The 15,499-nt window shown below is 54.4% G+C and overlaps 1 long non-coding RNA gene and 1 pseudogene across 1 annotated transcript; one reads left to right on the top strand and one right to left on the bottom strand.

Moving 5' to 3' along the window:
* Positions 1 to 3,776: 3,776 nt before the first annotated feature.
* On the top strand, positions 3,777 to 6,074 carry LOC106558775. Its single transcript, XR_005358908.1, has 2 exons — positions 3,777 to 4,002; positions 5,445 to 6,074. It is a non-coding gene; the product is annotated as an uncharacterized LOC106558775 (long non-coding RNA).
* A 6,569-nt stretch (positions 6,075 to 12,643) lies between these two features.
* LOC100686170 lies at positions 12,644 to 15,209 on the bottom strand (annotated as a pseudogene).
* Positions 15,210 to 15,499: the final 290 nt, after the last annotated feature.

Below are 15,499 nucleotides of genomic sequence, written 5' to 3'. Positions count from 1 at the left end.
ATTATACATTCCCCCTAACCCCCTACCCTGTGAACTCGGGCAAGTCTGGTGGCCTCGGTGGCCCTCACTTTCTTCGTGTGCAAAAAGGAGGTGATGGGTCCCTGCCTTTGACTTCTGTAGAGTCAGTGGTGGGGGTATTGGGAATCCATGTGCCCGTGCCCTGCAGGACAGGGCAGCTGGGAGCTCAGCCCTGGTGAATAGTTGGGTTTGTTCTTCACGGCAGTGAGGGGGACGGAGCCATGGGAACCATGTCTCAGAGGCCTGAGAAAGGGCTTGTTGAGAGTTAGGGGCTTTGAGGGCAGATCAGGGAAGCAGGGCCCTGTTCCACACCAGCTACTGTGGGGAAGCAGGGCTAACTCCATGATTAGTCAATCTGAACTAGAAGGAGGTTGGCAAAGGGGCAGCAGTCACAGCCCAGCCGGGGGAAGGTGTGAGCATTGTTGAGGCTTGCATGGTATTCATGCTCCCCTGAGCTCAGCCACGGTTCCTGGGTGGCCTTGATTTGCCTTTGCCCATCATGGTCACGGAGGGGCCCTGCCTCATGCCAATGTTCTGTGGAATTGTTCGTGTCCAACAGGACAAGGCTGAGCTGTGAGGGCCAGGCTGGCCCCTGGCTGCCAGGCTGCCGCACTTCCTCAGGGCTCACTGCTTGGGGGTGGGGGGTCCTCCCCTGGGGCTTCCTAGTGACCTGGGAGTGGGGAGGAGAACATGCTTCGGATTTCATTTGAAAGGAAGAGTCTGCGTCTTTTTTTTTTTTTTAAGATTTTATTTATTTATTCATGAGAGACACAGAGAGAGAGGCAGAGACACAGACAGAGGGAGAAGCAGGCTCCCTGCGGGGGACTCCCCTGGGACCCCGGGATCACGACCTGAGCTGAAGGCAGACACTCAACCGCTAAGCCACCAGGCGCCCCAGGGGCTGCAGCTTTTTAAAAGTTTGAAGAGCGAGGGGGCCGCGGGCCTCTCCTTCCGCTCCGACCTCCCCAGACTCTGATCTGCCTTGCCAGCCTGTTGCACCTGCAACCCCCCACGGCGCTCTGTTCCCTTGGCCTCGACTACTTGCAGCCTCCTCTAAGAACATGGGCCTCTGACCCCTCTCGTCGCTGACATACCCAGGGGCGGGCGAGCTCCAGGGCTCAGGGTGGGGGGTGGGGTGGGGGGGGCGGTGCTGGACGGGCCTGGAGGCCGTGGCAAGCCCTGGGATTCCAGCCTCAGCCCCAGGCTCCAGAGCCGTGTACCATGGCAGACATTCCTGCTCTTCTCACCCTCCAGGCAGGTCAGGGGGACTTTGGAAGTTTCCACTCTCCTGGGGGGGGGAGGCCCCAGAGGGATAGTCCCTGCCCTTACCTGGGCAGGAGGTCCTGGGGGCGGTGAGCTTGGGCTTGCCCTGACCTTGGGCACGCTGCAGCCTCCCTAGGCTTCTGTCCCTGTTCTCTCTGTGATTTGGTGGAGACGGACCAGATTTCACTTCTATTTCTAGTCCTTACGCACTGTTTCAGTTGCCCTCCTGCCTGTTTTCCCAACTGGTCCTCACAACAGCCCCGGGGACAGATCTGTCAACCCCACGCTGTACACGTCTGTTCCAAATCCCAGACTCTGGAGTCAGAAAGATCTGGGCCTGCACTCAGCCTCTGCCAGTTCCTTGCTGTGTGACTTCGGACAAGTCACTGCCCCTTTCTGAACCTCAGTGTCCACACATGCAATGGGGGAGGGGTTTTGGAGGAGAGTTAATGAATGTGACACTTCTGACACACAGCAGGTGCTTGAACGGCATCAACCTGTCCTGCCTTTCCTCTCTGGGTTCTCCCCTTCCTCCTCTGCACAAAGCAGACCTCCTCTGTCCGGCTTACAAACTGGACAGTAGGGAGTGGGTTCCCCAGGAAGAATGTGCACATGAAAGCTCCTTGCAAAGGGCACAGACGTCTATGGCCCAGGTGTTGAGGGGCAGGTAAGTTGAGCAAGTGGCAGGGAGCCGAGGCCCGTAGTACGAGGAGCCTCCCGCGGGAGCAGGAGGAAGGGGAGCCAGACTGCTGGTGTTCCAGGAGCGAGGAGGGGGGCAGGATGGCCGGTGCCAGCCAGACCAGGCCTGCTGAGCATCTGCGGGGTGTCAGGGGCCCTATGTCTATTAGCTCTGAGTTGAATTCTCCCCCTGGCCCTGAGAGGCTGGCAGTCCTTGGGGGGCTGAGCTAGGATTCAAATGGAAGGCCCCGCAGCCTGTGCTCTTTCCCTTCTGCCACCGGGTCCACACATATAATGCCCCTGCCAGGCTCTGCTCGCCTGATCTCATTTCAGCCTCAAAACCTGCAAGGTTGGTGTGTTGTCCCTCTTTTACTGATGAGCAAATGGGCTCAGAGAAGTTGAGGAATTTGCCCATCCTCCCAGAGAAGGGCTGAGTCAGGCATCGGGCTTCCCTTGAGCACCCACCTACCTGTGCCCTTCCCTGTGCTTGCGCTGAGGGCAGACACGCCCCTGCTCCCACACCTTCCATGACTCCCTATTGCCCTCAGCATGAGGCCAGATTCCTCACCCTGGTGTTTGAGGCCCTTGGTGATCTGCCCCAACTGCCCTTAACGGCCAATTTGTTCACCGCCGCCCCCAGCGCAGCAGCGCCTGGGAACATGACCCTTCACGCCACGCCGCCTGCACTCAGGCTGTTCCCTCTGCCCGAAGCCCCTCATCCCCTTCTCTACCATCCCTCAAGGGCTGCCTCAAATTCCACTCTGAGGCCTGAACTGGCCTTCTCTCCCCTCCCAGGACGGGACCCATCCCCACCCCACTCTTTCCTCGGCGTCCTTCCCAAACAGGGCACCCTGCTCTTGTCCCAGCGCTCCTTATGTGACTGGCTATGCATGTGCCAGGCTCCCCGGCTAGATGAGGAGGTCCTTCGAGGACAGGGGCCTCTGGCTAACCATGTTTCGTCCCCAGGACTTAGCCAAAGCAAGTGGCAGTAGTGGTGTTAAAACAGAAAGGAATTTACCTGAATTGAACTGATGCAGGTGCCCATTCTGAAGGCTCGCTGGCCTAGGGGTGAGGAGCGCTGGCTTGGGCATCATCAGCCTGATTTCAAGACCTGGCAAGCTCTGTGACTCTGGCTGAGAGGCTTACCCTCTCTGGTCCTCAGTTTCCTTATCAGTAAAATGAAGTTAATAATCGCTACCTGGGTCAACTGGGTGGCTCAGCGGTTGAGCACCTGCCTTTGGCGCAGGGCATGGGCCTGGGATCCAGGATCAAGTCCCACATCGGGCTCCCTGCAAGGAGCCTGCTTCTCCCTCTGCCCCCCTCTCTCTGTCTCTCTCTCTGCGTGTCTCAGGAATAAATAAATAAAAGCTTTAAAATAATAATAATAATAATAATGTCCACGTAACAGCACATCATGAAGATCAGTTGAGATGGTGGATACGGGGTGCTCGGCATGTGTCTGGTGCCTGGGGAGCCCTCAGCAGATGGCAGTTATCATGATCATCACTGCTTGCAGAGACGAGGAGGATGTGTATGATGTGTGGACACCAACAGCCAGTGTGGACTTGGAGCTGCTATCCAAGCACTGGATTATCAGCACCTCCAAGTCGGACAGATCAGGCTGGGCTTGCAGCATCAGACTTTTCTGGGAAGTTTCAAAAGCCTGGTGTCCTTGAGCCACCTCCGGAGAGGTCTGGGATGGTCTGAATTTTGAATAAACAAGCCAGATGATTCTAAAGTACACAAGGACTTAATCTTTTGTTTTTAAATGGGTTATTAAGACCTGGAACAGTTGGAAGGTGACCCAGAGAAGGTGGGTGTTGCAAGCCAGGATTTAAGCAAGAGAAGGAAGGAACAAGGGTATCTCAGGCAGAGGGCATGGGATAGGCCAAGCCCCACAGGAGAGAAGGAGGAAGAAAGCTTCTAGAATATAGAGGAGACTGGCCAGCTGAAGGGCTGGTGGATGAAGTCAGAGAGGGAGGCTGGAGCTTGGTCCTGGAGTTCCTTGAATTCCTACGGTGGGGCTCAGATTTGATCTGATGGGTAAGTGGGATCCATGGATGGTTCTTGAGCAGAGGAGTGGTATGAAGAAAGAAACGTTTAGAGCATCTGCTGGTTAATAGATGCAAAAGAGAAAGGAGAGGAACATACTGGTGGCAAGAAGGCCTGGCATGTGGCCTGTGGCATGAATTCAGCTTCCAACCTGGCCTGTGAAAGGTTTTTTTCTTTTTTTTTTTTTTTTTTTTTAGGTTTTTTTCTTTTGCCTATGGTAGTAGTCCTGGGTGAGGTCAGGTCAGGGCTGAAGCTTGGTGGAGCCAGTGCCCCAGATTCCTCAATGCTGACCGCAAGCCTTGCCATGAGGAACACCCTGCCGTGGTAGGGGCTGGGTCTTCGGTGCGGACACCAGAACCCTGGCCAAGGCAGTGCCCAGTTCAGACATCGCTTAGGGGGAGGGCCGGTGAGGGCCAGAGAGACCCAGAAAGTGCCCAGGCCAGGTAACAGGTCCCACAGGTGATCTTCACAGGGTGAAATTCTCAGGCCACCTGCACATCTTCCAACCTGAACCCGGACAAGAGTGGGTCGGTGGGCAGCAGCAGGCTTTGGGTGCCTGGTCGTCCAGCCTGGGGTGGAGAAGGGTGGGGGTAGACTTCATTACTCCTTCCTTCCTTCCTTCCTTCCTTCCTTCCTTCCTTCCTTCCTTCCTTCCTTCCTTCCCTCCTTCCTTCCCTCCCTCCCTCCCCCCTTCCTTCCTTCCTTCCTTCCTTCCTTCCTTCCTTCCTTCCTTCCTTCCTTCCTTCCTTCCCTCCTTCCTTCCCTCCCTCCTTCCTTCCTTCCTTCCTTCCTTCCTTCCTTCCTTCCTTCCTTCCTTCCTTCCTTCCTTCCTTCCTTCCTTCCTTCCCTCCTTCAGTTATTTTGGCTACAGACGCTCATCAAACACCTGCCTGATGTCACCCCGTGTTCCAGGCGCTGGAGATAGAGAGACGCATGTGACCCATGCCGGTCTGGTGGGGGGCGGGGGGTGCCATGCCCATGGGATTATTGCCAAATGAACTGTGACAAGTCAGCGTGGTCACTGCTGGGCAGAGGGAGGCCCTGCCTGGGGCATCGGCAAGAGCTTCTCAGAGGGGTGACTCGAACCGCGGTATGTCCTGAAGCATTCACTAGGGAAGAAGGGGGAGGAACACCAGCTTGCACAAGGGCTGGGAGCCCCGGGTCACCCCACCGTGTTCTGGGGCTGACCCAGGGGCAGGTGCGATGGGACTTAGGATCAATGTGGAAGGTGGACAGGGGTACGTAGGGGGGACCTGACCGCGGTGGTATGGATGTGGCCCTGCAGCCTGTGGGAGGGCCCCGCCGGCTAGACTGACAAGGACTCACTGTGGTGTCCCCAGAAGGAGGACCTGTAACCCTCGGAGCCGCACAAAGAGCGTCACTCTGTGACAGACAGAGGTGACCATTCTTAACAGAGCTAAAATATCCCACAGGAAAAGAGAGTTGACCCTCAGGAAAGATCTGTGACCCTATAAAAGAAACAGATGAAAAACCACGGCCAACGTCAGGAATGAGCAAGTGAAAACAACTGGAACCTGTATTTTACTCCCAACGTTGCCCGCGTTTCCCGACGAGGATGCCACGGGCGGCAGAGGGTGGAGGGACGGCGGCGGGCACGGGAGGGCCCCCACCTCGAGGTGCCCAGGCTCTGCAGGCCCGCACGCGGGGCCCTAGGCCGAGGAGCCCGTCGAGTGTGCCACCTGCACCTGCAGCAGGGTGCTTCCCGTGGGTGCTCTGACGGCCCTGGCGGGGACGGAAGCTCCACATCCAGCTGCAGCTGCGCAAGGGAATGGCCTCGGCTTCGGACGCGGTGACCCTCCTGATGAACCTGGTCTCCTGTCACCTTGATGGCATCACAGCGCCACACGCCACACCTCGGCCTGGTCCCGGACGGCTCCCGTCCTACCTCACGTACCTGCGAATCTTTTCGGTGACACTCTGGGTTCCTCCTCAGACCCTAAGCCCCCTGAAGGCCAGGGCGACGGCTGTTAGGTTTATAACTGCGTCTCCGGTGCCTTAGTTCTTGGGACACGACGGGCCCTCAATAAATAGCCGTAAATCAGTGACTGAGTCTGTCTGTCCTTATGGCGGTAAAGTACACCTGACATCCAACTTGCTACCTTAACACTTTTCAAGTGTCCAACCCAGTGCGTGACCACCCCTCCCGCCCACGGGCACCCTCATCCTCCCCAGCCCATCGAAGCGACCTCCCCACGCCCCCTCCTCCCTGCCCCTGGTGACCACTACTCTCCTTCCTTTTTTTTTCTTTTTAAAAGTCTCCCCTTCCCCCCCATGCCCTGAGTCTATGTTTACTGATGGGGAAAGATGTTCATGATATAAAATTAATAAAAGGGGCAATAATAAAGTAGAATGCAGCAAACACTGTTAACTCTGCCCTCCTTGATTTTGTTTGGAAGAATCTCCTCCTCGCTCCCAGGCACTGAATTATGATTGATCCAAGGCTGGTCATGGCGATCCTCTTCTCTACTGCCAATCTAGCTAATGAGACCCGAAGAGAAATTTGTTGGGGTCCCTTCCGCAAGTGAAAAAGCAACTTTTTTGCTTTCCTGATAAAAATGCAGAAGTGACTAGCTTTCCTGGTCTTGAGTACAGATGCGGTGGCTGGCACTGCTGCAGCTGCTTTATCACCATGAGGGAAATGCCAAGAGAATCAGAGATCTTGGACATAGGAACTGGTGAACTGAAGTCAGCCACCACTGGTCTCCTCGCTACGTGAGATCATTTAACCCGATGTGTTCAAGCCACTGTATTTGCAGTTGAATTCACTCCCAACAGATATAGAACATGATCCCATGTATATCTATGTGTAGCCATGAATGGACAAAAATTAAAGAGATTATCCCTGGGTGATGGGATTCTTGATGAAATGTTTACAATGAGTGTGCAAATAATGATCAGGAAAATTTTTTTTTTTTTTTTTTTTACATCCAGAAAGTCAACAATGATGCTAGTTCTATTTAAAAAAATAAAATAAAAATATTGGGCTTCCAGGAAGTAGCTCACTCCCATCTGATCAGAGAATTTGAGGGAAGCCAATGACCGCCTGTGGGCATGTTGGAAAACAGATTCCAGCACGGATGGAGAGCCCTGAATTTGACCTATAAAGGTCCCATGTGGAACAGTGTGTTATTCCAATCTTATGAGGAGGCGGGGCAGACAGCATGGCCCCAGGGAAACACGAAACCCTGAGGCTCTGAAAGGAGAAGAGAGCAAGCAAGGTCCCCAGTGTGGCTGTAAGGGGCTGGGACTCACCATGCTCGCCCTCCCGTCCTCCCCCATTCCCAGCCAACCCTTTCCCGAAGGCCCCACCTCTCTGTCTGGGCTTTGAGGCCAGACCTCGTGTCCCTATGTTCCTGGCCCAGCCATGTCCCTGGGCTCCCACAGGACACGTCCCTCCTCACCCTGAGATTAGGCCCCCAGGCCCTCCCTGTTGGCAGGTGTGCGGAGCAGGTGGTTCTCAGCCAGGCCAGGGCAGACGACTGGGTGGGCGGTAGGAAGGGCGGCGCTGGGCTCTGGGCCTGAGGCCCTAGGAAGACGGGGTAGCCTGTGGGGCCTGCAGGTGGGCTGACAGGCAGCATCCGTCTCGGCTATAAACACAGGTTTACCCCAAGGGGCATTACTGTCTTCCTGAAACAGACCTGGATGATCTCTGCCAAAGTGACCCTGGGAAGAAGCAGAGGAAAGAAGGAGACAGGGCCAGCAGAGAAGGCAAAGGAAAATACACAAAAGTACAGGTGTTGCTGCGTGGGGACATGGGCCGTCCTCATGATTGTCCACAGAAATCTTCTATGTCCCCGGCAGGGCCCAATTCCATCTGCAGCTCCTGGGGGTGGGAGGGTGGGCAGGAGGGCCATCAGAGATGGAGCAAAGGAAACCCACCCTGAAGGGGAGCAGGGTGCAGACACGCCTGGGGGAGGGGTGGTTTGGGGTGACTGGTGGGCAGGGATCTCTTAAGGACAGTAGGGGTTTTCTATCCGGGCTGGTGGCAGCAGACACTGGACCGTCAGGATGGCTTGTGCCCGTGCGGGCTCCTGCGAGGACTCTGGACGTCCACCTTTTCCCTTTAGAATGGGGTAGATCACTCTGGAACGGTCTCATGTCCCCAGGGACGCCTGTCCCCTCTCTCTTCCTTCCTGCCTCCTCCTCCTCTCTGCTTCCTTCACCTCCTCAGTGACGATGCTCAAACCATCTGCCCGAGCCTCCGCGTTCCCAATTAAAAAAACAAAACAAAACAAAAAACAGGATGCCAGTCGACGCCACCCCACCTCTTCCCACCTTTGATCTTCCCTGCCTGACACGGGGTACCCAGACCCCATCCCCTATTCCCTGTGGGATCTGCCCTCTGTCATGCACGGCCTGGTGAGGGGGGCGGGGAGGACCAAGGTGGTCACCGCAGCGTGGATTTCAGGGCTTTTGGCTGCTCGGGCCTCAGGTGGCTGCCTTCCCTGCATCATTGACGCCCTGACCAGGAGGTGATGGAAATATTCTGGCCTGGGGGTGAGGGCCAGTGGCTGGGAGGTGCCAACAGCACATTCCTCTTGGTCCCTATGCCACTTGCCTGGGGCCCTGGGGCTGCTGGGGATTCTTTCCTTGCACCCTGAACCTCAGGGCACTTGATACAGATTGCGTGCAGGCATTTGGGGTCTTGTGGGTGCAAATTGGTGATACAGCAGGTGTTGGTACCAAGGGCCAGGGCTGCCGGCCAACCTTTCACACCCCCACCATGCGAGCTCACTGTATGAAGCCCTCCTCTTTGCTTGTGCTATGAACCTTGAAAGCATCTACAGAACCAGCTCATTTGGCCTCCCATCTCCTTGGACAGGTTGGAATTATGGTCACCGTTTTACTAATGAGCACACGGAGGCTCGGAGAAGAGTAGTGACTCGCTCAGGGTCACACCGCAGGGGTCATGGCAGAGCTGGGATTAAGACTGTGTTCTGGATCCCAGCCCAGGGTCCCCGTCCCATCTGCCTCCCAGGTCTGTCTGTTCTGGGAGTACTGCCTGGGGGAGGCGAGTCAGAGGAGGGTCTCGAGAGATGTGTAAGAGTGATCAGTGAAGGGTGCTGGGAAGGGCGCTCCAGGGGGGACCGCATGCACAGGGCCGGCCCGGTGGCTACGGGGTGGTGTTGAGCAGCCTAGACCACTCCAAGCACTGCTACATTTTCAGGGAGCAAACCTGTGGTGCCCACACTTTGGGCTGTCTCAGAATCTCCTGGGGTGCTTATGAAATGCAGATTTCTGGGCCCAGCCCTTAGAGATTCCAGGTCAGAGGAATCTGCACTTCCCACAGCCTGGTTCCCTGACCCCACCCCACAGTTCTCACACAGGTGGACCCTGGGCCACTCCACAGGAGGTGCAGCGGGGTGGGGGACTGAGGACAGGGCAGTGAGTGTGCAGGGGTAGAGGGGCAGAGGTGTGGAGGGAGCCCTGGGAGCAGTGGCAGGGGCTGCATCCCCGTGGGCACCCATATCCATAAGCACAGCTCTCCCACCCCCTTCCCTGTAGACCCAGTTCCCCTTCCCTTCCCGTTGTTCTCCCCAGCTCTTATCACCACCCTACAAACCACCCGTTTGACCTCTTTATTAGATTTATTAGATTCTGCAAGGGTGAGGGATACCTGAGGGCAGGAGCCTGTCTGTCTGGAGTCACCCCATGTCTAGCACCTGGAACGTGTGTGGGGACAGTGGGCCTCTTGTTCTGTTTTGTTTGTTTTTATTTATTTTTCCTGTGGAAAATATCTGGGTACACCTGTGGGCTGGCGGGAAAGGGGACAGTAGGCCTCAGTGTGCACAAGGTGAAGAGCGGAGATGTCAGAAGTCGCTCCTGGAGGAGGCCGGGGGCAAGGCTGGGGCCCCTCAACCCGCGGGAGGTCTCCTTCCTTTAAGCCTGCAGGGACAGAACAGGGAAGTGGAGAAGTGGTAGACGAGGTACGCGTCCCTGGCCCCCATCTACCTCATGCTGGCTGCTAAGGGACACCCCTGGGAAGAGAGGAGTGGGTGCAGGCCCGTAGGGTAATGGGTCTGCTGCAGTCCTTGAGCAGGGGCTTTGGGAACAGGTGAGAGCCCCACTGAGGCAGCACTCTGGTCATGAACCTCTTTCGTTCAGAACCTCCCAGGACCCTCCATACACACACACCTGTCCCCTCCCCCCCAGGAAGGGGTCCTCAAGAGGCATTAAAAATCAGCCTCCTGTCCCAGTGTCCCCAGCTGGACCATGCTCTGCTCCCTGTCACTTCATTATAGCCAGACCACAAATCCCGAGTTGGCTCCACCAGGAAGCTTGCCTGGATCCAGGGCCCATCAGCTGGGCTCCCACAGAACCTAGCCCGTCCCTTCCTTGTGTGACTGTCTCCTCCTGCTCTTACCTGCCTCCCCGTGGACTCGCCAAACACAGGGCAGGGTCTGGTTTGTCTCCCAGCTGGGGCAGGGCCACCAGCAACTGGTTGGGCTCCGCCTGGCCAGCGGCAGGCCCTGGGTTCTCAGGCCGGGCGCTCGGCGCCCTCCGCTGGCCCAGCTGGGCACAGCCAGGCACGTCCCCAGGCTAATCTTGATACTATATATGAAAAGTGGTTATAAAAGACCATTAAACAAAAGATCAACAGCCAAATGGAAAAGATGAGCAAAGGGGCCCCTGGGTGGCTCAGCAGTTGAGCATCTGCCTTTGGCTCAGGTTGTGATCCTGGGGTCCTGGGATCGAGTCCCACATCGGGCTCCCCATAGGGAGCCTGCTTCTCCCTCTGCCTGTGTCTCTGACTCTCTGTGTCTCTCATGAACAAATAGATAAAATCTAAAATTAAAAAAAAAAGAGCAAAAGACACGAAACTACATTTCAAAGATAAACACATGTGGACATACAACACATACGTTTTTAAACATACGACAGATCCAGATGTTTAACAGCGGTGTCGGTGCACGTGTGGCTGTGAGTGGCAGCTGCCAGCGGAATTCACAAATAGTCCCACTTTCCTTTTCTCGGGCACTGGTGTAATCACACTATCCGACCCTAGAAGTGAGGTGGGACCGCACGGCTAGCTTTGGAGGATGAAATGTGAGTGGAAGGGGTGTGTGGGGGCCGCTTGTGGGTGGAAGCCGTGCACGATGCACCACTCGTGCAGTCCTCCTGCCTCAGTGTCCAGCAACATTCTCCACGGTGGTTGGTCCTCGGTCTGGTTCTGGGGTGAGGCGGCGGCATGGAGGGGGGGGCAAAGCCCGCAAGGGACACAAGGTGTGAGAGAGAGATAAGCCTCCGTTATTTAATTTTAAGTTCCTGAGACTTGAGGGTGATGCACAACTCATGGAAAATCTAGCCTCTTCTGCCCGATTCCCCAAGCATTCTTGGTGAGACTGTATCAACTTAAAATATTCACATGCCTCTCGTGTAGAGATGCCACTGCTAGGAATGTATGAAACAGATATGCTCACACACTGCAGCTTTGTTTGTAATAGCAAAAAGCAGAACAGCCTGCATCCATCCTAAGACACTGGAATCCACGCAGAGTAGAATAATCCGTAACCAGAAAAAGCAGTGAAGCAGGTGTAGATGCACCTGGGAGGCCTTAACCCCAAGATCAGAGCTGGAGTAAGATATTAGAGGCCCTGGGATCTACAAAGATTATGATGCCCTTCCCCACCCCACCAGTATAAATAAAAAACTAAAAATAAATCAGGAAATAAATGTTTAGGGTGCCTGGGTGGCTCAGGGGTTGAGTGTCTGCCTCTGGCTCAGGTCGTGATCCCAGGGTCGAGTCCTGGGATCCAAACCCACATCAGACTCTCCACAGGGAGCCTGCTTCTCCCTCTGCCTGTGTCTCTGCCTCTCTCTGTATGTCTCTCATGAACAAATAAATAAAATCTTTAAAAAAGGAAATGAATGTTTAAAAGTCCATTTAAAAAAGTTTTTATAAAAATGGCATGTCCCCTAAGAGATACTCAGTAAATGAGGGTATTTGCTCTCTAAGCCCGCTGTAACAAATCACCATAAATACTGCAGCTTAGAATGACAAACGTGTATTGCCTCACAGTTATGGAGGCTGGAAGTCCAAAATCAGGTGTGGGCCGGACCATGCTCCCTCTGCAGCCTCTAGGGGAGAAACCCGCACCACCCCCCGGCTTCTGGTGACTCCCGACCTTCCTGGGTTAATGGCAGCATCACTCCCATCTCTGCCTCCCTCTGCACATGGCCTCCTTTCCTGTGTCCCTCTGTGTCTCAAATGTCCCTCTCCTTTCTCTCACGACACCAGTCTTTGGATTTAGGGTCCATCCTACACCCAGGATGATCTCACCACGAGATCCTCAGCTTAATTACGTAGCAGAGACCTTATTTCCAAATCCGGTTACAGTCACACGTACCAGGGATTAGGCTTGGACATATTCTGGGGGGACACTATGTGACCCACCACAACGGGTAACAATGGATGCCCCTGGGAGATTCAGGAGTGGGAGGGACATGAACTTTCCACTGTATATTCTTTTACACTACTTACAGTTAAAATAACATATTCCTGTAATAGAAATTTTTTTAACGAAAGATATTTTACTAAAACATAAGATTTACAGAAGTTTCCAGACAAGCCCTACAAAATGGTCACAAGCTTTTTCTAGAAGGAAGGATTCTACACTTGACAGCAAAGCCACAATGTTATTAGTGAGGGCTGTGATGTTTGTTTAATGTTCCCATTTTGGTTCAAACAATCAAGCTTGTCCATCTACGGCGTCTAAATAAAGTTAGACTTGGCTAGAGAGCGTATTCTAAAGAACTGGTTAGCTGCTTTTAACTGATGCAATTAGGTCACCGTAAAAAGGGGGAGAGGAGCCCATAAAATTAAAACAAAACTACCTCTCCCCCTCAAAAATAATAATGAAGAAAAACACCCACACCCCTGCAGCTAACCCTGACAACTACCTTCATTCACAGTGATTTATACTTAAACCACGATGGGGGAAATGAATAAAAGCAGAGAGGGGCCACTGCTTTTAAACGTTTCACAACAATCCAGATGGTACTTCTAGCCTCTGCTCATGCTTTACAACAGTGAATCAGGACAAGACATAGATTTGCTCATGTGCATTTAATCACCAAAGGACTGAAGATGTCTGGGCTTTTATTCTGTAATGTTTCTAAGACTGTGTCCATTAAATGCAAACAAAAGAGGAAGAAGTCTTGGCAGAACAGGAGAAGTGATGCACACTTGATGATCAGATCGATTTTAAATATTACTCGTGGCGTATAGCCTAGTGCATGCTCTCGCTGCTTCTACGGCTTGGGCTTCGTTGGTCTTCCACTGCTCTGCTACATCATTTGCTAAGGATCATCTGGATTGGGAGCACTTAACAAAGCCTGGATCCATAGCAGAACTGTGCGGATCCGCAGTGCTGGGGACCACTTATCTTTCAAAATATCTAAACATATTCTTCCCAACTTGTCTACATTAGGATGATAAATTTTGGTCATGAAACGTACTTTAGGGGCTGCCATCGGGTATTCTTCTGGAAGGAATAGTTCAAGTTTAAAAGTCCCTCCCTCATAGGGGGAATCCTGGGGGCCAGCAATGACCACATGAAAATAACGGGCATTGCTCTCGTCTGGTTCTGCTTTGATGCCAGGAACTGGTTCTGCCAGCAAACGCTGGGTTTCCTTGATAATCCTGCGGGGCAGCCCGGCCGTCTTGTCAGATCCCGAGTTCGGACTCTGCTCTCGACTCTGGCTCCGCACGCCTCACGCATGAGTGGAAGTCCTGTAAAAGAAATTTTTAAAATTGAACATCTACACAAAAAGGATGCTCCTCACTCTCCCCCAAAAGTATACAGGTTCAAAATGTTGATGCTGCTAAATTGCCCCACTTTATACTCACTCATGCCACTAGAGGCTGCATACGCCACGTTTCTGATGGCGGAGGGGACAGAGCTAATCTGCCCGCTGGTGCAGGTGCCTGGTGCAGGTGCGAGCAGAAGTCAAGGGGAGAAGGCTGTTTGGAGGGACGCCAAAAGCGTGTGTGTGGCGGGGGGCATTGTTGGAGTGGCAGATTTGAGAATGCTAAAGGGGAAAGGAAAGAAGGAGAGTCCCCTTCCCCACCCCTCGCCCGGAAAGAGGGAGGAAGGAAGGAAGGAAGGAGGAGGAAGGGATGGGTGTTGGCCCAGAGAGCACTCAGGATGGAGGGGAAGACCCGGAGGGAGGGCTTCTCTCCCTGATTCCCACAACTCAATGAGGAGCAGCTGGTTTGCTGCTGGGAGGGGGAGATGAGAGGACACACCTGCATTGGGCAACTTGGGGGGGACGGGGAGGGGGTGGCGGTAATTACCGAGGGACCAAAGCCCTGTGGAATGACAGGTGGCCCAGCTGGGGCTGGCCCCTCACAGTGTGCAGTGCAGGATATGGGATGAGAAGTGACTGCCCCTCCAGTTCCATCTGTCGCAAAGCCCAAACACCCTCCCTGAACACTTGACAGTACCCCCCTTCGTCGGCCTGGGGACATCGTGTCCCTGTGTGCACATGCTGGGCCATCCTCTGGGTGTTCCTGAAGAAGCCCCGGCCCGTGAGAAGCACAGGGCTCCAAGGAGCATCAGGACAAGCCTGCCCCCATCTCCCCAGGGTATTCTCGCTACGGGAGGGAGCCTTGACCAGGAAGCTGCCAGGAGCACAATTCAAATACAGTTCCCTGGGATCCCTGGGTGGCGCAGCGGTTTGGCGCCTGCCTGTGGCCCAGGGCGCGATCCTGGAGACCCGGGATCGAATCCCACGTCGGGCTCCCGGTGCATGGAGCCTGCTTCTCCCTCTGCCTGTGTCTCTGCCTCTCTTTCTCTCTCTCTCTGTGTGACTATCATAAATAAAATAAATAAAAAAACAAATACAGTTCCCTTTACGGGGGAGGCAGCCTGCCAGAGAGGGGAGCTCCTACTTTGTGCCACAGATGGTGGGATATCCCGCAAGAGACAAAGTGGACAAGGCCCTGACCCCGCAGAAGTCATCATCACCCCCTGGTTGCAGGATGTTCATTCAATCGGCCTCCGGAGTGAGGGGTTTGCCAACAAGGAAGAAAGGGCATGGCCTCAGAGGCACAGGCTCAGAGGAGGTCACTTCACTCTGAACCCACTGCTCAGCTGCACAGCGGGATCGTGAAGGCGCCGGCGTTTCTTCCCAGTGTGGCCGTCTGGGCCAGCCCCTGCAGGCAAGCCGAACATGCCACCTGAGGCCACGGCTGCTCAGTGCTGAGCGTGCTCCCGCTCCCTGCCGTGTTTGCCAGGTGCCAGATGCCACTTCAGTCGCCTTTTGGGACACGGTGTGTAAACCATTCTGCAAGTTGAATCGTTTGGAACACTGAGCTTGTGCCCACAGTTTAACTCTTTAAAGTACATGTATGACATTCCTGCAGATGGAAATCCAAAGTCTTCGTACAATAAATCTCGTGAAGTGCGTGCAGAACATTAGCTGGAAATCAAAATCGAGCAGTACCTTCAAGAAACGGCTGGTT

The sequence above is a fragment of the Canis lupus genome, chromosome 5, assembly GCF_011100685.1.
Source record: "Canis lupus familiaris isolate Mischka breed German Shepherd chromosome 5, alternate assembly UU_Cfam_GSD_1.0, whole genome shotgun sequence".
NCBI lineage: Eukaryota > Metazoa > Chordata > Mammalia > Carnivora > Canidae > Canis > Canis lupus.
Note: the sequence above shows the minus strand (reverse complement) of the source record. Positions and strands in the feature narration are given on the sequence as shown.